We start from the raw sequence: 24,779 nt of genomic DNA, 5'->3' as shown, positions 1-24,779 counted from the left end.
CCACAATGCCAGGAATGACCAGAAGGGTATTTTGTAATGTGTTTATAATAATTTTTGTTTTAAGATATATTAAATAATACTTTGTTTCATTAGTTTTTTAAAAACTTTATGAATTCTGAACATATACAATTTAAAATCCAGTATTTTGGCTTTGCAGGAAATTAAAACAGAAACATTAATAACACAGTTTTGCCCTAGTATCATTAATACTCGCTGAAAGCAGCATCAAAGAAGTGTGAGAAACCCGGGCACCTGGGTGGCTCAGTCAGTTGAGTGTTGGCATTTGGTTCAGGTCATGATCCCAGGGGTCCTGGGATCAAGCCGTGGATTGGGCTCCTTGATCAGAGGAGAATCTGCTTCTCCCTCTACCCCTCTCCCTACTTGTGTGTGAGCGCACTCTCTCTAAAATGAACACATAAAATCTTACAAAGAAAAAAAAAAGAAGAGTGAGAAACCATTGAGGACAGTTATAAAAATAAGGAATGTCACAGGATTATCAAACATTGTCCTGTACCATAGCATATTGTACTGTAAGATATGTCATAACTAGAGTCCCAAATTGTTTCCTTCCTCCCTTCCTTCCTTCCTTCCTTCCTTCCTTCCTTCCTTCCTTCCTTCCTTCCTTTTTTAATTAGAGAGAGGGAGGGAGATTTTGTAGTTTTCATTTGCCTTCCTTTGATATCAGCACCAAGTACTAAAAACTGGACTTTAACTTCATTGTTTTGAATTTATAACACATAAGCAAATTGGAGAAGCTGCTGCTAACTCACATGCCTTCAAGCAAAAACCTCTTCTATTGTTACTTCTAACTTGCTTGACCAGAAAACCAGATGAATTAGTTAAAACTCTTTCAGTGCAGACACTCAACTAGGCTTAAGGAAAAATGTATTGCCTCCAGCAACTGAAAAGTCTGAGTTTTAGTCATGACTGGTTCCAGGGGCACAAATTATAATATCAGAGCTGGGCTCCTCCTCTCTCTGTCTCTCCATCTCTTTGCTCTGATTTCCTTTATATTGATTTCATTTTCCAGCTGGATTCTTCCCATGATATCTCACATCAGTCTGACTTTACTACTACTACACTACTACTACTACTACTACTATTACTACTACTACTACTTCTTCTTTCTTCTTTCTTCTCTTTCTTCTTCTTCTTCTTCTTCTTCTTCTTCTTCTTCTTCTTCTTCTTCTTCTTCTTCTTCTTTCTTCTTCTTCTTCTTGTAGTAACATTATCCTATAGGATATAGTTCATACAAAAATGGACAATTTAATGAAGTAAAAGGTAAAAGTTGATACTATTGCTCAACCTTGGTAGAAATCTAAGGATTTGCAATTTGGGCAGGGAGGCTATGTAGGAACAAAGCTAGTCCTAAAGATAATTCTCAGTGTGTAAGGGGTTTGGGGGGCTGGACACTCATTCACAGCTGGTGAGGAACACATTTAGACAAGCTTTCAGGAGAGCTATGGCAGTATTTTATTTGTAACAGAAACTAAGCTGAAAAAAAAAAAAAAAAGAAACTAAGCTGAAACTAGTTTAAGCAAAAAAAGGGGGGGGGGATTTTCTGGCTTATGCATTGAGAAGTTCAAGGAATGGGAGTGGTTTATGCAAAGCTGGATTCCTTCTGTCTCTATTTCTGCCTCTGTCTTTTCATTGCCTCTGTGTGATGAAGAGATAGCTGCTGCAGACGCAAGTTTACATTGTCCTTACTGTTTACTGACTGGGTCAAGGGGATGGAGCTCTCTTACTGGCGAGGCCAGGTCACCATCTCAGCTCTGGAGCCTGGGAGATAGATCAGCTCCGCCTGAGCCATATGTTTGGGGTGAGATTACTATAGAATGGGAAGGGATTCTCCAAAGGTAGGAGAGCTGGGAAGGCAAATGTGTGTCCACAACAAGGACAACTTGGCAGTATGTACCCAAAGTCTTAAGAATATACATATCTCTGAGCTTAGCAAAACCAACCTTGGGACTTAATTCTAAAGAAAGAACCAGAAACAAACTTTTACTCCTGCTGTGCCTGTGATGATGGGTAGGAAGCTGAGAAGGAGGCCAATCTGGCCTTACATCTTAACAGTCTAACAACCCCATAAGGGCTGTAGGCAAAATTGTGGGTAGGGCTCCTAATGGCCCAATTTGGGCTGCATTCCCATTTCAGAGTCAGTCTCTGTGGCCAAGGACTGGCCAGATCTTGGCCACATGCCCATTCTTGGACCTTGTGGGTAATATGAGTCCTATCAGACCCACAAAACTGAAAGTTAGAGAGACTCTAGTTTCCCCCAAAGCAAATCAGGGTGCTTTTGTCTAAAGAGGAAAGAATAGACAGTGAACAAGCAAAAGCAATAAACATACTACATCAGATAACTAAACCTTTAGAAATGCATCTAGAATCATGGCAAATTTGCTCTAAGTGAGGATCTGGGAATGTTTCCCAAAAGTTAAGTCCATCAACACTGGTATATAAATTTTGTGACATATATTTTGGAAGTTCCAAGTGGTTTTGCAGAGCTGAGGGCATATAGAGACACTCTTTTGCAGGATCATCTTCCTCTGTCAACTCTTTAAGTGCAAGCATTTTTTAGGGTTTTATTCTCTGAATAATTGTCACATAAACAAGCTCTGGAGAAGATGAACTGTACCATAATCTGACAAACCGTATTTCTCTCTTTCAGAATTGTACCAGCAAATCATTAGGTTTCCAAGAGAACCTTGCAGGATATTTAAGCCACCTGGAGAAGAGATAGTACAATTCCTTAGTGTAGAATTTAAGAACTAACAGAATCTGGGATTGCTTTCCAGAATGCAGCTAATTTTCAAAATGAAGAGTCAATTCAATAAATATCAACTGAACACTTTCATTACTGGTTGCTCCCACAGTATTAATACCCCCATTTTTCCAATGATAGTACCCGCATTTTGCTTAAGGCAAGCCATTCATGGCCAAATGGTTTGGGTATGATAGATCCCACTTCTGGCTTTAGAGGTAGGATCTAATTGACTTATGGCAACACCCCAGGTCATGATAATTCATTCAAGGATGGAAATGTCCCAATTCAAGCCAATTAACTCAATTCTTGGACACTGATTTGAATAAATAAGAATTTCTCTTTCTCTCTACCACCCCCCTCTAATTAGATATAAATTCACAAGCACATAACCTCAGGAAAAACTAGCAGTCATCCTTATCATCAGGAAGGGAGAGTTTGCCTGAGAATGAAGAAAATCTTGAGAAAAACTAAAAGAGAAAAACCTGGACATTGTTTGAGTTGCTGGATTTGAGTTGTGCTAGTCACATCAAGTTGCTGGATCATGCCATGCCTGAAGCAATATTGTTCACTTTTCAGTAATATGTACCAACAAATTCTTTTTACTTTTTAAAGTCAGCTTTTAAAAAAGATTTTATTTGACAGAGAGAGAGCACGAGCAGGGGGAGCAGCAGGTTGAGGGAGAAGCAGGCTCCCTACGGAGCAGGGAGTTCAACACAGGTCTCAATCCCAGGACCCTGGATCACAACCTGAGCTGAAGGCAGACGCTTAACTTACTGAGCCACCCAGGCACTGCTTAAAGACAGTTTGAGTAGAATTCTCTATTCTGATACCAACCTCAACTCCAAAACAATTCTGATGCTAACCGCCCAGAGTTAGTGTCAGACTTTGCAGGTGTAAGGGCACAACCCTCAGCAAGACTGCCCTTACTTCAGACATCAACTTACACTTTGGGAACCTCCAGGCCACTTACACTTTTGACCAATTAGTGAAAATTCAGGGGTTGTTATGACCTCCTTACATTCAGCAGTTCACAAGAATGACTCACAGAACTCTCTTAGGAAAGTGCTATACTTACAATTAGTTTTATTTTAAAAATACAAATCAGGGTCAGCCAAATGAAGAGACACAAGGCCAGGTCTGTGTCTTTTTTTTTTTTTTTTTTTTTAGAGGGAGAGAAGTCTTAAGCAGACTCTGTGCTCTTCAGAGAACCCAATGTGGGGCTCAAATCCCGACCCTGAGATCAGGACCTGAGCAGAAACCAAGAGCCAGCCACTTAACCATTGTACTACCTAGGCATCCCATGGGAAGGTCTTAAACACAGAACTTCCATGCCTTCTCTCTGTGGAGTCCAGACATATCACCTTCCCAGCACACCCTATGCTCACTAACCAGGAACTTCTCTGAGCCACAGTATCCAGAGATTTTACTGGGATTTCATTATGTAGGCATGATTGTTTGGATCGTTGGCTGAACTCAATCTCCAGCTTTGTTAGAGATGTTTCTTCAAGCTCTCCCTCCAGTTCATCCTCTCTGTCTCTGTATTAATTAGTTCAATCTTTTTTTTTTTTTTTTAAACTTTTATTTATTTATGATAGGCACACAGTGAGAGAGAGAGAGAGGCAGAGACACAGGCAGAGGGAGAAGCAGGCTCCATGCACCGGGAGCCTGACGTGGGATTCGATCCCGGATATCCAGGACCGCGCCCTGGGCCAAAGGCAGGCGCCAAACCGCTGCGCCACCCAGGGATCCCTGTATTAGTTCAATCTTATCACTCATTTAGTTCCCACTCTCATTCTATGCCACATTCCCACAGTTTAGGCCTCACTCTATCAGCTTCCCTGCTTTGGTTAAGCCTCAGGGGGACTGGCTTATCCTGGAACAGCAGGGGTGGAATTTCTTTGAGCCTATTTAACCTGCAAAGTCTGAAGACATTCTTGAAGATTCTCATTACCTGAAACAGAGATGGTTAAACATTTAGGTTGTTTCTCATTACTCCTCCTTCTTGTAAAGTCTCTTGTTGAAGTTCATATCATTCATCCACTCATCTTTTCTCCCCTCTCAGTGCAATTATCTTCCAAACTCTTGGCCATTTTCCTCATTCTTTAACAAGCACCTGGCTCACAGCCTTCCTCCTCCCTCAACTTCTGCCATTCTTCTGGGCAATTTTAAGGTCCATATGGCTTCTTGGTTTCATGTTCTCATTATCTCCAATCCAATGAATTTCTTCTCAACTTCACATCATCCATAATCCTCTTCTCTTTTCATGCTACAATCTCTCCCTAAGCACTCTTATCAATTCTTACAGCTTTACACACAATCTGTGTGTTCACGACTCCCAGTTATTTTTCCAGCCCAGACCTCTCTTCTGAAATCCATACCTCTATCTATATTCAACTGAATTTTTGGCATATCCCTATACATGTCTCATATTCAGGCATCCTATACTTACCCTCTCAAAACTTACCCATTGCTCCTTTGACTCTCCTCTGGCAAATCTGCTTCATTTCAGCAAATGATCCCACCAGCCATTCAATTGTGCAATCTTCCTTCTCCATCCCATCATTTATTCTACCACTAAGTCCCATTTTACCTCTAAGATACCTCTTGAGGTACTTATTTATCTCTCACCATCCCCACTATATCAACCCAACCCAACCAATCATCACTTTTGCCTAGACCATTGCAATAATGTCCATCTGGTCTCTCTGCATTCATTCTTGCATCCTTTCAACCCATTCTTTACATAGCAAGCATCATGGCTAGGTTTTTAAAAATATATTTATTTATTTACTTTGGTTGGGCGGAGGAGTAGAGGGAGAGAGTCCTAAGCAGATTCTGTGCTCAGTGGGGCTTAATCTCACAACTCTGAGATAACAACATAAGCCAAAACCAAGAGTCAGCCACTTAACCGACTGTACCACCCAGGAGCCCTGCATCATGACTTTTTTATTTTTATTTATTTTTTATTTTATTTTTTTAATTTTTATTTATTTATGATAGTCACACACACACACAGAGAGAGGCAGAGATATAGGCAGAGGGAGAAGCAGGCTCCATGCACCGGGAGCCCGACGTGGGATTCGATCCTGGGTCTCCAGGATAGCGCCCTGGGCCAAAGGCAGGTGCTAAACCGCTGTGCCACCCAGGGATCCCTCATCATCACTTTTTTAAATACAAATTTTGTCTTGTTGTTCCCCTACTTAAAACCTTTTAGAGGCTTCCTATTTCTCTTAGGATAATGTTTGAGATCCTTTGCATGTTCAACAGGGCCTTCCATGATGTGGTTTCCACAATCCAGCTTATTCTTCTGCCATAACTCCTCATTCACTGGGCCAGTCACACTGGCCTTTTCTTTTCTCTGAAGATGCCAAGCTCCCTATGTCTCAGAGTATTGGTACATACAATTCCTTCTACTTTGCACATTCTCCACGCCGTAATCCCACCTCCATATACTACTTACTATGTGACAAGAGCTATGCTCTGAGTAAAAGAACACCTCTCTTCCCTTAAGAAGTTCACAGTTTAATAAGAGACATACATATATGCAAAAAAATTCACCACTTTATAATAAATGCAATAGAAGTATGGCCACAGAAAGAAATATTTATCTATTTCTGAGAGTTAGGAGGGGCACTTAAATAGAAGAACCAGCAGCATGTCTTATAGACAGAGACAAGGACATGAGGAGATACAAGAAGTTTGGTGCTATTGGAGAGTTATGGCAAGAAGGTGGCAGGAGGCACCTTGGGTGTTGTGTTAAGGGGCTTGAACTTTATTCAAAATGTAAAATGTAAAAGAAGGTGTCCCCTACAAAGAGTTTTATGTAGAGGCATTAATAGTGCTATCAAGTTGGTAGTAGTTTGGGGAAAAGGCTGGATAAAAGAAGGTGAAGGCAAAATGTCAAGTAGAATACTAAAATAGTCCTAGCAACTGATGATGACAACTGAATAAGTGCAAAGGTAGTGAGAATAGAGAGAAGGTGAACTGAAGATGTATTTAAGAGGTAGAATTTGGGACGCCTGGGTGGCTCAGCGATTAAGTGTCTGCCTTCTGGCTCAGGGCATGATCCTGGAGTACTGGGATGAGTCCCACATCAAGCTCCCGGCATGGAGCCTGCTTCTCTCTCTGCCTATGTCTCTGCCTCTCTCTCTGTCTCTCATGAATAAATAAAATATTTAGCAACAACAACAAAAGCAAAAAAAAAGAGAGGTAGAATTGACAGGACTTGGTGACTGAACAATACAGGTAACTTCCTTGTCCTTATGGAGCTTGCATTCTAGAATGGAAGGCAAATAATATGTCCAATAAACAAATGCATACATGATATGATCCCTGTAGTGTCACAAGCTGTAAAAGAAAATAGAGCAGAGTAAAAGCACAGCAAATGAAGGAGAGAGTTCTGGATAGGGTGGTCTCTATGAGGAGGTGACATTTGAACAGAAAAGAAATGAGCCATGTGAATATCTGAAGAAAGATTATTTCAGGAAGAGAGAGTTATAAGTGCTAATGTCCAGAGATGGGATATGCTTGTCATATGTTTGAAGAATAACAATAAGACTAGAATGGCTAAAGTGCAGAAAAGAGGAAGGGGAGAGTAGAGTTAAAGTCAGAATTTATTTTTTTTAATTTTTATTTATTTATGATAGTCACAGAGAGAGAGAGAGAGAGAGAGGCAGAGACACAGGCAGAGGGAGAAGCAGGCTCCATGCACCGGGAGCCCGATGTGGGATTCGATCCTGGGTCTCCAGGATCGCGCCCTAGGCCAAAGGCAGGCGCCAAACCGCTGCGCCACCTAGGGATCCCTTAAAGTCAGAATTTAGCAAGAGATCAGATGATGAGTGTCTCATAGATAATGAAAATAGCTTTGGATTTTATTTTAGTGTAATGCAAATCACTGGAAGGTTTTGAACAGGGGAGTGGCATATTCCAACTTACACTGTGAAAGGGTCACTCTCAACAGATTATAGTGAGGGAAATGTGGAAGCTGGCTAGTCAGTTAGGAGGAAGGGATCTAGGTGAAAGATGGTTTGGACTAGAATAGAAGTGATCATGGTGGTGAGAGTTGGTCAGAATTGGGATATGTTTTGAAGGCAGTGCTGATGTAATGTGTTGATGGGTTGAATGAGGGTAGAGAGGAGTCAACAATGATCCCAACATTGCTGGCTTGAGCAACAGGCTGAATCATAGAGCCATTTACTGAGATGGAGAAGATTGAAGGGAATTAGGTTTGATAAATGCAAGAACTGTTTTAGACTTATTAAGTTTGGAATCCTGTTAGATGTCCAAGTAGAGTAGCTAGTAGAGATAGCACTCTGGAGTTAAAGGGAGAGGTTGAGTCTATAGATGTAATTTTTGGAATCATTAGCATTTAGATGGCATTTATGATGATAGCACTGGTTAAGATTTTCTAAGATGAAAGAAAGCAAAAACTAAATAGAAGTCCAAGGATGAAACACTAGAATACTCCAATACTTAAAGGTTGAGAGGAGAAAGACGATCCAACAAAGAAACTAAGAAAGAGTGGCTAGTGAGATGAGAAGAAAATTAGTAGAGGGTGGAAGTCAGGTAAAGATAGTTTTTCAAGAAAGGGAAAATGGGGCAGCCCCGGTGGCTTAGCAGTTTGGCGCCACCTTCAGCCCAGGGCATGAACCTGGAGACCTGGGATCGAGTCCCATGTTGGGCTCCCTGCATGGAGACTGCTTCTTCCTCTGCCTGTGTCTCTGCCTCTCCCTCTCCCTGCGTCTCTCATGAATAAATAAATAAAATGTTTAAAAAAAGAAAGGGAAAATGGTCAACTGGCCAAGCTGCTATTGGGTCAAGTCAATTGAGAATTGGATTTGGCAATATGAAGTTTATCAGTGACCTTGATAAGAGAAGTCTCAGGAGAGTAACAAGGATAATAGGCTCATAAAGTATTTTATGTATCATAAAGGTTAAGATATGTAGAAAGAAAGAAAGTGAGAAGCACCACCATATAAAGGGAACAGAGAAGTAGTGCAGTAGCTGGAGAGACATACTATCAAGGGAGAGGTTTGTTGTTGTTGCTGTTGTTATTGTTATTTGAGAAGGGAAGGAAGATTGGTGATGCAGGAGAGAGGGGGAATATATAAGTGTGGAGGCAAAGTCCTTGAGTAGTTGAGTTCTCTAGACACTTGAATATTTAGGCCTAGAGCTCAAGAAGGAGATGGAGATTGGAGATACAGATTTTGAAATGATTAACGTATATGAAAGGGACAAATGTGGAAGTGAACAAGTTGTTTGGGAGAGTGAAAAGCCAGAAGCCAAAGACAGAACTCTGAGGTATCAAAAAATTTAAGGGAATAAGGAGAGAAGATCAAGTAAGGAAGACTGAGAAGAAATATCCTCTATTTTCCAGTTATTTTTATGTCCATAGCACACGGCACATAGTTTCATCTATCACGCCTGGAAAGCCTTCCCTTCCCTGGATTCATACCCATCTCTCATAGTACTTTATGCAAATCTTTATTAGCACTTATTTCACTGCATTTACATTTTATGTTGTCTTCTTCCATCAGTCTGAAGGGTCCTCCTGCCAAAAACTTTATTCATCTTTTTATCTACAGCTTGTAACATAATGCATAGTAGGTGCTAAATAAGTGATGCATAGAGCAGCGGGAAGCTAATCCACAAATAGAATGTGTAATATATATAAGCATTAGAAAGCGTCAATATGCATTTTATGACTTTCTAAAAGAAGTATACATGTTGGAAAGAGTTCACCAGTAAAGCCATCTGGAGTTTTCTTTGTAGAAAGATTTTAAATTATGAATTCAATTTCTTTAAAACATAAAATACAGAATTTTCTAATTATTAGTCTATTTCTAGTTTTAGTCTTCGTAAGTTTTGTTTCTCAATAAAATTTTCCCTTTCATCTATATTGCCAAAATTTTTTAAAAAAATATTTTATTTATTTATTCATAGACAGAGAGAGAGAGAGAGGCAGAGACACAGGCAGAGGGAGAAGCAGGCTCCATGCAAGGGAGCCCAATGTGGGACTCGATCCTGGGTCTCCAGGATCACACCCCAGGCTGCAGGCGGCGCCAAACCGCTGCACCACCGGGGCTGCCCTATATTGCCAAATTTATTGGTAATAAGTTGTTTATAATATCCTCATATTTTTAATGTCTCTAGGACCTATGCTAATGTCCTCTTTTTTATTGCTGATATTGGTAATGTGTTTTCTTGCATTCTTCCTTGATTAGTCTTGCTAGGAGTTGATTAATCTTTTCAGTCCTTTTGAAGATTAGTAAGCTTTGGCTTTGCCGACTCTGTTGATTAATGAGTGTTGGCTCTTGTATATCTGCTTTCTATTTCATTGATTTCTGATTTTATCTTGATTTCCTTTTTAAGCTTTCTTTGAGTAAACTTGCTGTATCTTTCTTTAAACTTCCCTGTGAGCTCTAAATCCCATGGGTAGTTCTCTAGCCAAAGTGGCGCATTAGTAGAATCCCAAGGCTCAAAGGAATGAGTCTGATTTATTAGCCCATGATGCTCAGTCATTAGCTAGAAATGGGTTGTGAGAAGAATGGCCTCAGTTGTGAACATATGGCAGATCCAGGTCAGTAGCTGGGGCTATCAATTAACTATGTTCTGCACAGAAGGGAATCCAGTGGCCCATTTTCAGAACCACCACAATTCAACCCTTTGCCTCATAGATCTATTTCTTCAGAGGGTGCCTGGGTGGCTCAGTCGGTTAAGCAGCCTACTCTTAATTTCAGCTCAGGTCATGATCTCAGGGTCCTGGAACTGAGCCCTGTGTAGGGCTCTGTGCTCCACATTTAGCAGGGAGTCTGCTTGAGGATTTCTCTCCCTCTCCCTCTCTCCTCCCACCTCCCCTCCCCCCACTAACACACACATTCTCTCTCTCAGATAAACAAATCTTTAAAAAAAATAATTATTTAAAAAAAAATCTATTTCTTCATTTGGATTTAAGAAGCTCTTCCATGGTTCCCACGGGCCTCTCTTCCTGATGGGAACTTAGAAAAGTAAGTTTAGTGGGATGAACTACAGCAATTGATATAGATGCCACAACTGACACTCATCCTATCCCTTTTCCACTATCCAGTCTAAATTCCCCTCACTCTCAGTTAGCATCTTAGCAGGTCTTGGTGGTTTTTGTGGTAACATAATCCAAAGCTTTATTCTTGGTCTGAGCTTTTGGTAACCATTCTCTCTTCTCAGGTCAGGGTTGCTGAATATGTTCACAGTTACAGTGGGGCAAGGGAGTATCAGATATCCAAGAGGGACCATATGAATTCGGTAAAAAGCAGTGCTACCTTTTCCTACTAAGCAGTTATCCTTGTCATGATCGTGACTCCTCTTTTTGCCTACAGGTCCTAGGAATAATGAGTCCGAAGTGCAGCAATCATAGCTTATAGTTCAAAGGGACACTCGTTGTGTCCTTTAATAGAAGTGTGAGCCCTTTGAGGACCAGCATCTTCAACCCTATAGATCCCATATTTGTGCGTATGGGAAGCACAAAATCCTCTAGTGGGTCATTGGTAGTAAAAGTAAATGGGGCTATTCCTGCACCCATTCGTTGGCTAGTGGACCCATGTTTTTTCTTAGTGGGGTCATAAAGACCTTTGATTTAATGTATATGACATATTCTGAATAATAGCACCCAATTTTTTCAGAATGTTACCCTTCAGGGGCACTTCACCTGTGCCTTTATAAAGTCATTCTAGCTCTCTATGAGGTCAGCTTTTTCTGGATTGTATGGTATCACCATAGGATTCTATGTCTGTAGTTCAGGCAGGCATTCCATAAGCCCCAATATAGTAATGTTGGCTAAGGATCTGTGGGTGGAAAGGAAATCCCATGCCCAGAATAGCCATCTATCTCTGTGAGAATAAACCACTGGCTCCTTCAAGATGGAAGGGACCCAATGCAGTCAACTTGTCACCAAATAGCCAGTTGGTCTCCTTGAGTAATCGTGACATATTAGGGGCTCAGCATTGGTCTCTGTTGCTGGCAGGTTGGACATTAAGACATCAATAGCTATATTAGCCTTGGAAATTTGGGGTCTATGCTTTTGGGACCTGCACATAGTCTCCATCCCTGCCACTATGGCCACTCCATTTATGCACTTGTATTAGGTTCTTAGGGCTCCCTAAACAAAGTACCACACATTTGGTAATATAAACAACACACACTTACTGTCTTACAGTTCTAGAAGCTAGAAGTCAGAGTTCAAGGCGTCCGCTGGCTTGGTTCCTCTTGCGGGCTGTGAAAGAAAATCTGTCCCATGCTTTTCCCCTAGCTTGTGGTGGTTTGCTGGCAATTTTTGGCATTCTTTGGCTTCTGCTACATTACTCTGATCTCTGTTTTTATTTTTACATGGTATTTTCTCTGTGTATCCCTGTCTTCACATGGCTGTCTGCTTATTAGAACACTGATCATATTGAATTAGGAGACCATCCTACTCCAGTATGATGTCTTCCTAACTAATTACATCCACAACAACCCTATTTCCAAATAAGGTCACATTTTAAGGTATTGGGGGTTAAATTTTCAACATGAGAATTTGAGAGGGGGGATAAAATATAACATATTTGAGAGGAGGGATAAAATATAACATAACAGTGCCTATAACAATCATGCTGGTTCCAAGGTAGCCAATGATTAAGGCTGGTAATGACAACTAGATGAGTCATTTTGTCTACTTGATTGCTTAGTGCCTCTTCCCTGGCGGATGCAAGATGTGATCAAACATCTTCACACTTCATGCCCACTTCTGTATATTCATTCACATGACTATCCCAGATCTCTTGGTCTTTGATCTTCTAGTCCTCCTTCTAGGTCTAGGTTCCTGGACAGGCCATTGACACCTGCCCAAGAATCTATATACATTCTTACTTCAGTCTGCATCTCCTTATACATAAAGCAGATGATCAGGGACGATCCTTGCAACTCTACCAACTGGGAAGATTTTCCCTCTTTGCTGTTTTTCAAGGACTCTCAAGAATATAACTATAATGCAGCTACTATTTAATTTTGGTTTGCACCCATATACTAAGCTGATTCATCCATAAGCCAAACTTTGGCTTTACCCTTCTTCCTTCAGCTGGTCATGGTATTGGTGCAGCTGTGGTGGGTTACATGGGGATCTGGGCAGCCTGATCATGCAGTTTACAAGTGCCCTAGTTGTGCTTGATCTCCATCCCATACGTACTATTTCCATCTTACAAAAGATGCTGCTGGGTCCATCTGAACCAATAGAACCCGGTCCATAACCAGTGGTTCTGGACACATGGTTACTTAGTGTACCGTGGTTAAGTGTTCTGTCTCCACCAAGGCTCAGTATTTGGTTCTCACTAGTAGCTGGTTCTTAAAATGTGTATAATTCTCTGTTGCAGATGGCATGACCTTGCTCCAGAGTCCTGGGGAATGTATTGTGATTTTTCCACTAGGGCTTACCATAAGCTCTTAGCTTGGGCTGCCAAAACAAAATACCATAGACAGGGTGGCTGAAACAACAAAAATTTATTTCCTCACAGTTCTGGAGGTCAGAGGTCTAAGATCAGAATGCCAGCATGATCAGGATCTGGTGAAAGCTCTCTTCCTGACTTGTAGACAGATTTACCTTCTCACTGTGTTCTTACAGGGTAGAGAAAGAGAGGAGTGGGGAGGGAGAAAGAAAGAGAAAGAGAGAGAGAGAGCGAGAGCGCTCTGTTGCCTCTTTATCATCACATTAGGGGTTAGGGCTTCAACATATGAATTGTAAGGGGGACACATTCAGTTCATAACATTCCACCCGTGGCCCCCTAAAATTCATGTCATCATTGCATGCGAAATACATTCATTCCATCTTCAAAGCCCCGAAGCTCTTATTAATTCATTCCAGTATCAACTCTAAAGTCTCATCTGAATATCATATAAATCAGATATAGTGAGACTGGGGGTATGATTCATCCTGAGGCAGCTGTGAATCTGATAAATCAGACAAGTTATGTGCTTTCAAAATATAATAGTGGGACAGGCCTAGGATAGACATTCTCATTCCAAATGGGAGAAGGAAGGGATTCCAAATGGGAGAAGAAGGAAGGGATGATGGTCCCAAGCAAATTCAAAATTTAGCAAGGCAAAAATTCCGTTAGATTTTAAGGCTTGGGAATAATCCTCCTTGGTTTGATGCTCTGCCCTCCAGGTACAGTTGGTGGCAGTATCAGCCCCAAGGTTCTACTGGGTAGTCCCACTCCCAAGGCTGTTGAAACTGAGGCAGTGGCCCTGATGATCTCTCAATCAATTTCAGGGTCATTTTTCCCCCTTTTTTTTAAATTTAAGTATTTTATTTATTTATTCATGGAAGACACAGAGAGAGAGGCAGAGACATAGGCAGAGGGAGAAGCAGGCTCCCTGCAAGGGTCTCCAGGACCACATCCTGGGCTGAAGGCAGTGCTAAATTGCTGAGCCACCCAGGCTGCCCCATTTTTTGGTTCCCTCTTCTTGAAGAATAATGCATGTTCACAGTTAAATAGCTCTATCATTCTGTCCTGTCAAATTCAGTAAGTCCAACAGCGTTCCTTCATTTGTTCTCATCTCCACCCCCTTCAGTTTAAACTGGCTGTGTTGCTGCTTATATAATCCCATAAACTCTATCAAGTGATAATCTAGTTGTGCCATTGGTGTTCTCTTTACATCATGCTTTCTCATTTTTTGCAATATGGATAGGCTGAGTATATTTGAAATCATCAAGTTCTGGTTCCTTTTTGCTTAACAATTCCTTCTTCTTCTTTCTTTCTTTCTTTATTTTAAATATATATATTTTATTTATTCACCACACACACACACACACACACACACACACACACAGGGGCAGAGACACAGGCAGAGGAAGAAGCAGGCTCCATCCAGGGAGCCTGACGTGGGACTCAATCCCGGGTCTCCAGGATCACACCCTGGGCTGAAGGCAGCGCCAAACCGCTGAGCCACCTGGGCTGCCCCCTTCTTCTTCTTTAAAAAATATTTTATTTATTCATGAGAGACACACACACACAGAGATATGGGCAGAGGGAGAAGCAGGCTCCCTGCAGAGCCTGATGCAGGACTCCATCCCAGGACTCCAGGATCAGGACTTGAGCCGAAGGCAGATGTTCAACCACTGAACCACCCAGGTGCTCCAATAATTCCTTCTTCAATTCACCTCTCTCCTTTTGCATTTTACTATAAGCAATCAGGAGGAACCAAGCCCCTCCTTCAATACTATGCTTAGAAATCTCCTCAGCTAAACATTCAGTTTCATTGCTCACAAATTCTGCTTTCCACAAAATACTAGAACACAGTTCAGCCAAGTTCTTTGCCACTTTATAACAAAGTTCACCTTACCTCCAGTTTCCAGTAACATGATCCGTATTTCTGACATCTCACCAGAATTGCCCTTAATGTCCATATCTCTAGCATGTACTGTAAAACTCTTCCAACTCCACCCATTATCCAGTTCCAAAGCTGCTTCCACATTTTCAGTTATTTGTTTCAGCTGCATTCCACTGGTGGTGTCAAGATCTATATTAGCCAGAGAACTCCAGAAAAACAGAGTCATTATAGTTATATGGATGTAGGTATAAGTACACATAGATTATACAGCAATAGCCATTGGCTTACTATAAAGAATTGATTCACATGATTATGGAGGCCAAGAAGTCCCAAGATCTGCAGTCATCAAACTGGAGACCCAGGAAAGCTGATGTGTAGTTCCAGTCTGAATCCAAAGGCCTGAGAACCAGGAGGGCCAATGGTATAATTTCCAGTCCGAAAGTTGGCAAGTTCAAGATCCAAAAAGAGCCGATGTTTTTGTCCAAGCCTGAAGTCTGGAAAAGACGAACATTCTACCTATGCAATCAAGCAGGAGTTCCTTTTTATTCAGTCTTTTTGTTCTTTTTGTTTGTGGGACTCGATCCCGGGACTCCAGGATCGCACCCTGGGCCAAAGGCAGGCACTAAACCGCTGAGCCACCCAGGGATCCCCTTATATTCTGAGATGTTTAAGAGGTTTATTATTACAGAAGGCAGAGCTAACTGATCCTGAGGCAAAACTGTAAATGAATAATTATTTGTCCCACATGTATGTGAATCATTTCTGACGCTCTTCCCGGAAAATAATTCATTCAACAAATCACTGGCCACACATCACGTCCTGATGCCTTATTAATCTGCTCCAGTAATAAGACCATATCAAGCACAGCATGTGCAGTTGGGGCTGTTTCTTGCTGAAGCCTATGGCAGTCTAAAGTCATTCTCCAGAATCCACCTAGTTTTTGCAGTGGCCAGACAGACATTCCTTAGGTCTTTAATGGTAGCACTAACTTCCATCATGCCCCCTGTTATGTGATATGTTTGTTAATTTACCATGTTGGCCGGGTGGAAGGTCATTTTCAGATGTTTCTACTTGGCTTTCCCCATTGATAGCTGTCACTTCACACGGGTCAAGGATTTAACTTTGGTATTACTGCAGCTGCTAAGTATATCAATTCCAATTACATACTCGAGAACTGGAGAAATGATGTGGGTGGGCTGTAAGCTAGACTTTAGTCAGAACTCCATTTGCCTCCACTCTAATAAGAGGCCATGATAGTACTTTGGGCCTCAGCATATTGATGTAAACTCAGACCCTAAGTCCAATAGTTCTCAAATTCTCTGGTTACTCCTCTTCCCCACTGTGTAATCACTGAAGAAAGTGGCCATAGTTATCTTTTGGGAAAGGACCAGGGAATCATTACATTTATACTCCCTGCAGTGAAGCAGGATCTTCCACCTCTAAGTCAAGCTGTTTCAGATTGGGACACTGACAAGGGATAATGACTTTTTGGGTGAAATCACCCTCAGTATCCTGCTCCTCCATGTTGGTCTGTTTTTGGGTTATTGATGTTAATAGGCTTCCCATCTATTTCATCCCTACAGATGCCCACCTCTATATCCATCTCCACAACTCCCTGTGAGTCAAGTCCCTTTGGCTGCCACTCATTAGATGTTGCTGGTCTTTATAGTTGTGGCCTCCTCGCTTCGAGTGACTAAGTGCCACCATCTGGCCTCTACTACTTGGGGAAGGGGAACTTTATTTCCCTAGTTATTAATGAGCTCTAACTCTGTGACTGCTAGTATTAGCTCAGGACTGTAGAGAATTTCTTGGTGTTGTTGCCCCTTACCAGAGGATTTCTAATGGCCTTCTGGCTTATCTTCTGGGCTCTCCTATGAAGTGTAATCCTTTGATAGGATTATCAAAGGATTGGTCTCACCCATATCCATCCCAGCATGCCCACCTCCCCCAGTCTTTTAATTCACTCTCCTACCATATATGCCTGGGCAACTCTCATGTTTCTACTTTGCTCAGCGTTGGCCATCACTTTCTCTAGGTTTCTAAGAGCCCCCCAACAGTGAGTTGTTTTATCTCCAAGATAAAACACCCTTACCAGGGTGTTAAGTCCTGACTCAAGAAAATGCTCCTAAGTCAATAAATTCTTGATTATCTAGTCTGATATTCCAGCCTCCATGATCAAACAACTTCAAAACTCAATTGTACTCTCCTGATTTGTGTGTGCTAGCTAATTCTTACAGCTCCTTTGTACATGATCTCTTTCCTCCTTTATCAGGTCAGGCATGTTTTCAGCTGGGTAATGCTAGGATTTGGTTCTGGTTATTAGCACAGCAGCCAGAGTAGGGGAAGCTCTGCATTGTCTTTCAGCATGGAGGAAGTACTAGTTCTTACTATGAAGGGACAGACCATCTCTTTGCAGAGAACTCTGAAAGTTTTTGAGGGTCTGTAGAGCTGATATCCTTACAGTTATGCATTCATGCATCCAGATGTCCCAACCCTTGTTTCGGGGTTCAGGTTTCCTCAACCAGGGCCCTAACCTGCTCTGGCCATACATTTTAATGTTTCTGGGGCTCTGTGCCTCTATCATGTCCTGAATCTGTGGCATAGCTGTGTCAGCTCCTCCACTATAGGAGATAGAAGCCTCTTTGTAAGTTACTGAAGAGGTCCTCTGTCTCTCATACTTGGCCATTAACCTAGGGAGACCTTTGCTTTTTCTTTATCCCTCCTGAGTATCAATATAATTTAGCAGTAACCAGCCAACTCCATTCCTTGTGCTGGGAACTACCCATGGTCCTATCCTACTCAGGATAATATTGTCTCTTGCCCACCAGGTAGTGTGTGAGCTGGTCCTGAAACCTCATTTTATTATTCAGCTTTTGTTTTAGTTTTGGGTTTTTTGAACCTCTGCCGGTATCACTTGTATTAGTTAGGATCCTCTACTCAGAGTTGCCAAGGTGGAATTTGGCATGTGTATTAACTAGGGCTGCCATGACAAAATATCACGGGCTGGGTAGCTTAAACAACAGAAATTTATTTCTCACAGTTTTGGAACCTAGAAATTTATTTCTTACACTTCTGGAGCCTAGAAGCCCAAGATCAAGAGTTCCACAGATTTGGTTGCTTCTGAGGCCTCTCCTTCAGCTTGCAGATGGCCACCTTCTTGCTCTGTCCTCACATGGCCCTTAGTCAGCACCATACCCCTCCTGTCTCTCTGTGAGTCCAATCCTCTTTTGGAAAGATTGGGATTAGAGTTCACCCTAACAGCTTACTTTTAACTTAATTGCCTCTTTAAAGGAGGCTGTATTTGAATAAATACAGTCTGAGTTACTGGGTGTTAGGGCTTCACCATATGAATTTCGGAGAGAACACAATTCAGCCCATAACATGCAGATTTCTTAGGGGAAATGTCTATGAAAGATAGAAGGGAAGGGGAGGAGAAGGTGGAAAAGTGTATACACTGTGATACAGATCTGACACCTATGAATGAGAGGGAAAAGAAATGACTGAGTAGACAGGGTCTCAGACTGCAGCATAGTTCTAAGAGTTTCAGCTAGACTGATAGGTGGTCCTCAAGGCAAAGCTACCCATTAGAGGAGTCCCAAATATTCCAACAATGAGGCTCCACTGGTACTCCTGCCATGCTCAGTCATTGGCCAGGACTAGCCAATTATTATTTAAGAGGCCTGCAAGAACCAAAGCCAGTTAAACCTCTCAATATCCTTGGTGAAAAATCTTTGCTTATTTAAAAATATTCCTACAAAATGACTGAAGTAAAAAAACAAAACAAAAAAAACCCAAAACCCAAACAAGGTGAAGGAGCCAAATTTAAAATGTTCCTTTATGTAAATAATAAATTGTAGCTACTAAAGATAAAAGTAGATAGATAGATTTGGGGAATATGGTATCTAGGAAGAGCAAAGGGACCTAGATTATAAATTGATTTGAAATCACTTACAGGGCAGCCCCGGTGGCGCAGGGGTTTAGCGCCGTCTGCAGCCCAGGGCATGATCCTGAAGTCCCGGGATCCAGTCCCACGTCAGGCTCTCTGCATGGAGCCTGCTTCTCCCTCTGCCTGTGTCTCTGCCTCTCTCTCTCTCTCTGCATCTCTATGAATAAATAAAATCTTAAAAAAATAAAAAAAATAAAAAGAAATCACTTACAAAATTCTCCACATTAAGTATATTTTATGCCATTCACCCAGGAATATCTGACACAAAGTAATAATACAGGACATTTACTAACATATCTGAATATTTTCAATATTTGTTGGGCTATTAATTTTACCAAACTATTTCATTTACTTCCAGTGGAATGACAATGCTTCTAATCTGTAGATACTTAAATAGTTAAGACCTCTGTGTTTCATTTCTTAAAATGATTAAAGCAGCTTTCAATTAGGGGATCATTTTTATTTGAAAAAATGTGCAAAAACGTACCAAAATATCTGCGAGCTCTCATTCTGTGGGTGAATGCAGAACTTTCATTAATGTCCAAATGATCTGCATTTCTCTGGGAAGAAACAGTCCTCATCTCTCAGTATGTCACCTAAAAAAGTTGTGACCAACAAACTTCTGTCATGTTTATAAAAAAAACTACAACCAACCAAACAAAAAAAACTCCACAAAGGAAATAAAAGGAAAAGAAATATTAATGTTAAATTTTAGGGATCCCTGGGTGGCGCAGCGCGATCCTGGAGACCCGGGATCGAGTCCCACGTCGGGCTCCTGGTGTATGGAGCCTGCTTCTCCCTCTGCCTATGTCTCTGCCTCTCTTTCTCTCTCTCTCTGTGTGACTATCATAAATACATTTTTTTTAAAAATTTAAAAAAAAATTTTTTTTAAATGGCAATTTGAACTGAATTTTCTACTTACTCTAATTCTTCAAGTGACACACACTCACTCACACACACACACACACACACACACACACATATATTTTTAAGATTGGACAATTTATTGAAAGCCGCCCCACCCCATCCTCGCAGTCTCTAGGTCACTTTTTCCTCTTGTAGATGTTGTGCGCCAGCCCCAGGAAGATGGCTGGGGGCAGGGGCGAGGCACATTGCTCAATGAGGCTCATGAGGCGGCTATAGCTATCTTCCTCATACTTCGTGAAAACGGCTGGCAGGTTCAGCTCCTCATACAGTGCCTTCACCCGGGCCACATTCTCCATCTCCTTCTGCCCATAATTCTCCTGAAGGACCTTGCGCTGCTCTGGAGATGCCTGCTGCAGACACTGAACCACCAGCCAGATGCACTTGTCCTGAATGTCTGTGCCAATCTTGCCTGTCACACTGGGGTCCCCAAAGAGATCCAGGAAATCAGCCTGAAACTGAAAGAACTCCCCCATCTCCAGCAGGATCTTCTTAGCATTGGCATGGTCTTTCTCCCCGTCGATGCCTGCCACATACATGGTGGCAACCACGGGAAGGTAAAATGAGTAGAAGGCCGTCTTATACTTGACAACGTACCTCTTGACTTGTACCTCTTGTCAGTGAACCTGCTGAGACCCACACTGCCCTGAGGGGCGGTGATGAGGTCCAAGGTCTGTCCAATCTCAGTTTGGTAGGAACTCTGGAGGAAAAGCTCAATCAGGTTCAGGTAATAGGGCTGCTCCCAGCAGTAGACTTCAGCAGGCGGTAGATACATGATTCCGGAAGCAAAGCGTCATTGATGGCATCCAAGCCTATGCCTGGATTCTGATACCAACAGATCTGCCCCCATCGGGTGAGGGTCAAGTCCATGATGTCATCTGATACCAGGAAGAAAGCCTGGAGCAGCTCCACACACCAGCCCACGCTCAGCGCCTGCCGCAGACTAGCAGCATCCTGCTACCTGGGCTCCACCAGCTCCTGAAATGCTATCAGCACCGTCAAACCCCGCTGGTACCTGCCTCCAACAGCTTTGTACTCCAAGACCTCCTTGAGCCGGGCAATGGCGTCTCCCATCTCCGGGTGGCCCATGTCATCCTCGGTCAGCATCTTGACAATCTAGGGGAAGTGCTGGATGAAATCCTGCCTTGCTTGGGCATAAGCATCCAATTTCTGGTCTCCATTCATTCTGAGGGAGGAGTAAAGTGCTCTGCTCCTGGATGCCGAAGTGACACATTTTTTTTTTTCTGCAGCTATCCAAAGTGACACATATATTAACCTCTATACAACTAGTATGTTTACAGCAATCCATCAATAATTGTCTATTTACTCAACAATCATTCTAGAGCATATAAGAGGTGCTAGGCTGAGTAAGACATAGTACTGGTCCTCAGAGAACTCATGTTTCAATTACTTTTCTTCTTAAAAAATATTTTTATTGTGGTAAAATACACATGAAATTTACTATTTTTTCCATTTTTAAGTGTACAGTTCAGTGCATGAAGTACATTCACACTGTTGTGCAACCATCACCACAATCCATCCCCAGAACTTTCCGTCATCATCCCGCACTGAAATTCTGTACCTATTAAACAATAATTCCTCAGCCCCTTTTCCCCCGGCCCCAGGTAACCACTAGTCTACTTTCCATCCCTAATGAATGTGACTATTCTAGATACCTTATATAAGTACAATAATACAATATCCATCCTTTCATGTCTGGCTTATTTTGTTTAGCATAATGTCTTCAACCTCCATCCAAGTTGTAGCATGTGTCAGAATTTCATTCCTTTTTAAGGCTAAAATAATATTGTTGTGCATATATACCACGTTTTGTTTATCTTTAGCTAGCTAATCTCTTAATTTCTTTCAAAAAGATATGACAATGCTTTTAAAATTACTGTTTTAAGCTAGAGTATGCAGCATCACAGTAGCTCCCCAGACGCCAGTTCCCTGATTTTGCTCTGACCAAAGAACAAGGTGCTCTCTTTCACGGTTTTAGTTTTTTTTTTTTTTTTTAAAAGACTTTATTTATTCATTCATGATAGTCACACAGAGAGAGAGAGAGAGAGAGAGAGAGAGGCAGAGACACAGGCAGAGGGAGAAGCAGGCTCCATGCAGGGAGCCCGACGTGGGATTCGATCCTGGGTCTCCAGGATCATGCGCCGGGCCAAAGGCAGGCACTAAACCACTGCGCCACCCAGGGATCCCCGGTTTTAGTTTTTGAAACAATTCCTGACACTTCTGTATTTCTCCTTAAAAGTACTTGGGACAGTTATACACTTTGAGGTGTCTTTTTTTACAGCAATATCTTCTAGTTTATGTAAAGTCAGAAGTATTTAAAAATTAGGCAATTTCAAGTACGTAAAGAATTCAGTTCGGGGATCAGTTCTTACTGGCGTCCTCATTTGGGGGCATCTCCAGTCCAGCTGGGGCTTATTCTGCCACAGTTCATTTTGCTCCAGGACCAATGTGCCTAGGTTCCCAATATATTTTCTGAATGTAGGGAGGGTTTCTGAATGTAGCTCATTCTCTCATGTTTTATTACATTCATTTCTTTTTTGTCTTTAATGGCTTCATTATCATTTTTCTCAGAGGGATGCATGGTTCAACTTTTTTTTTTTTAAGATTTTATTTATTTATTCATGAGAGACACAGAGAGAGAGACAGAGACACAGGCAGAGGGAAGAAGCAGGCTCTACACAGGGAGCCCGATGTGGGACTCGATCCCAGGATCTGGGATCACGCCCTGAGCCAAAGGCAGGAGCTCAACCGCTGAGCCACCCAGGCGTCTCAGTGGTTCAACTTTTTAATGAAACATTTATTGAGGGGCACCTGGGTGGCTCAGCGGTGGAGTGTCTGCCTTCGGCCCAGGTCATGAGCCTGGAGTCCCGGGATCGGGTCCCACATCGGGTTCCCTGTGTGGAGCCTGCTTCTCTCTCTGCCTGTGTTTCTCCCTCTCTCTGTGTGTCTCTCATGAATAAATAAATAAAATATATTTTTAAAAAAATTTTTTAAATTAATTTTTATTTATTTATGATAGTCACAGAGAGAGAGAGAGAGAGGCAGAGACACAGGCAGAGGGAGAAGCAGGCTCCATGCACCAGGAGCCCGACGTGGGAATCGATCCCGGGTCTCCTGGATCGGGCCCTGGGCCAAAGGCAGGCGCCAAACCGCTGCGCCACCCAGGGATCCCAAAATATTTTTTTAAAAAAAGAAACATTTATCGAATTGATCATGGTATGAAACTATACTAGGTGCTGGATTTTTAAAGCCAGGACGATCCATTTTCTTGGGAGAAAACAGGATTTCCCTGATTACGCACCATCAGCTACTGGCTCCCCTTCATTTATGATATACAGGGCACAGACACACTTACCCAGAAGAGATTCCACTTTCAAGTCGTTTTGCGAGACATTCACTGCCATACCTGAAACTAGTAGGGGCTGCAGAACACCTTGCATCCCTGAGTGTTCAGGAAATATTATTATTATGCTCAAGTACCTATATAGGTTTATAGGTAATACCTATGCAGGTGTATAGATAGTTACTATACATTAATTTTAACATAACTTTTAAAGTGCAGGCACAGTATATTTAACTGGCATTTTTCAATAGAAAGGTCACATTAATTGACCAGAAACCTAAAGGATACTCTCCTTTTCTCAGAAAACAGGTTTCTGAGGATTGCTACTTGAAACTTCTCGGTTTTATTAGTGTCAAACATCTGATTGGCCAGGGACCACAAAAACGATATCTCTGCTGAATTTATGAAGGCAGGAAATAAACGATGGGAAAAACAGATCTCAATACTCTAAAGGCTTATGTCTACATTCCCCCCCCGACTGAAATGCCTTGATCGTTTACAAACCTAATCTAGGACCAAATACGAACTTTTCTTGAGAGACACGGGGCCTGGGAAGCTAAGACTTGATCAGACTGACTGGAGTGGAACTGGTGTCTCCCTTTCAGTCATCTACCGCCCCCGCACAGGGCTTCTTAAGGGGCTGCCTCTCTTGAGCAAATCATTCACTTACAGCCTTTCTATGAAGCGTGAAGTTGCTCTCCTACCTTTACGGAAGGGAAGCACCAGAAGGCGGCACGGTCAGCTAAATTCTCATGAGGAACAGAAAAGGCAGCGAGCCATACGAATCCCGGATCCAAGGATGTGCGTTGGCCGACCTAAAACCCAGACTGGAGGGTGGGGGGCGGCGGGGAAGGGCAAAGAGCGGAAGGAAATGCTGCTAAGGTTACCTTGACCAGGTGACAACGTGGGAGACTCTTCCCGCTTAACGGAAACCCATCAACTTTTCTCAAACGGACCACGCAGTAGCGAGGGCAGAAGCGGATGGCCTAGGCCGCAGCGGCCCGCGCGCCTCGCCGCCGCCACGGGGAGCCCCGCGCCCCGCGCCCCGCGCCTGGAACCCGGGAGCGCCAGAGCCGGAAGCGCGGGGATCCCGCCAGCGGCTGGGCGGGGGCACAGCGGAGGGAAAACGGGACCGACGTACCCTGGCGGGGATTCCGGGAGCGGGCAAGGAGCCTATTGAATCAGAGTTCACACGGCCCAACCCTCGCAGCCGGGCTCCGGCTGCCAATCTGAGGGCGGCTCGCACCTCCTCCGGGGGAGGAACTCTCTCCACACGCCTCCGGCACCGAGCGCCCCTAGCAACCACCTGCGCTGCGAAGCGGAAGCTCGGCCCTGGTCCCGCCCTCCCCGAAACCAACCGCGGCCTGGCAGGGAGGCACGTTGGGCCAATCACGTCGGCGGGAACTACGACCAACCAATCGGAGGCCGTCACAGGCGGGCGGGCT

At 42.7% G+C, this 24,779-nt stretch overlaps 2 long non-coding RNA genes and 1 pseudogene across 6 annotated transcripts; all 3 read right to left on the bottom strand.

Moving 5' to 3' along the window:
- Positions 1 to 573: 573 nt before the first annotated feature.
- Positions 574 to 24,712, bottom strand: LOC144318629 (uncharacterized). 4 transcript variants are annotated; one of them, XR_013384680.1, is made up of 4 exons: positions 24,476 to 24,709; positions 24,039 to 24,161; positions 19,534 to 19,642; positions 574 to 1,233 (listed from the first exon to the last, which is right to left on the bottom strand). It is a non-coding gene; the product is annotated as an uncharacterized LOC144318629 (long non-coding RNA). The 4 variants fall into 4 exon arrangements; XR_013384679.1 differs by lacking the exon at positions 574 to 1,233 and adding an exon at positions 13,252 to 19,201 and having other exon boundaries at positions 19,530 to 19,642; positions 24,476 to 24,712; XR_013384678.1 differs by lacking the exon at positions 574 to 1,233 and adding an exon at positions 13,252 to 19,203 and having other exon boundaries at positions 24,476 to 24,710.
- LOC144318633 (uncharacterized) lies at positions 3,890 to 7,389 on the bottom strand. The gene is made up of 2 exons (XR_013384686.1): positions 4,504 to 7,389; positions 3,890 to 4,290 (listed from the first exon to the last, which is right to left on the bottom strand). It is a non-coding gene; the product is annotated as an uncharacterized LOC144318633 (long non-coding RNA).
- Positions 20,030 to 24,441, bottom strand: LOC144318627 (farnesyl pyrophosphate synthase pseudogene; annotated as a pseudogene). Its single transcript, XR_013384676.1, has 2 exons — positions 24,222 to 24,441; positions 20,030 to 21,086 (listed from the first exon to the last, which is right to left on the bottom strand). The product of XR_013384676.1 is annotated as a farnesyl pyrophosphate synthase pseudogene (transcript).
- Positions 24,713 to 24,779: the final 67 nt, after the last annotated feature.

The sequence above is a fragment of the Canis aureus genome, chromosome 8 (assembly GCF_053574225.1).
Source record: "Canis aureus isolate CA01 chromosome 8, VMU_Caureus_v.1.0, whole genome shotgun sequence".
In the NCBI taxonomy this organism is placed as follows: domain Eukaryota; kingdom Metazoa; phylum Chordata; class Mammalia; order Carnivora; family Canidae; genus Canis; species Canis aureus.
This window is presented reverse-complemented; position numbering and strand designations above follow the sequence as displayed.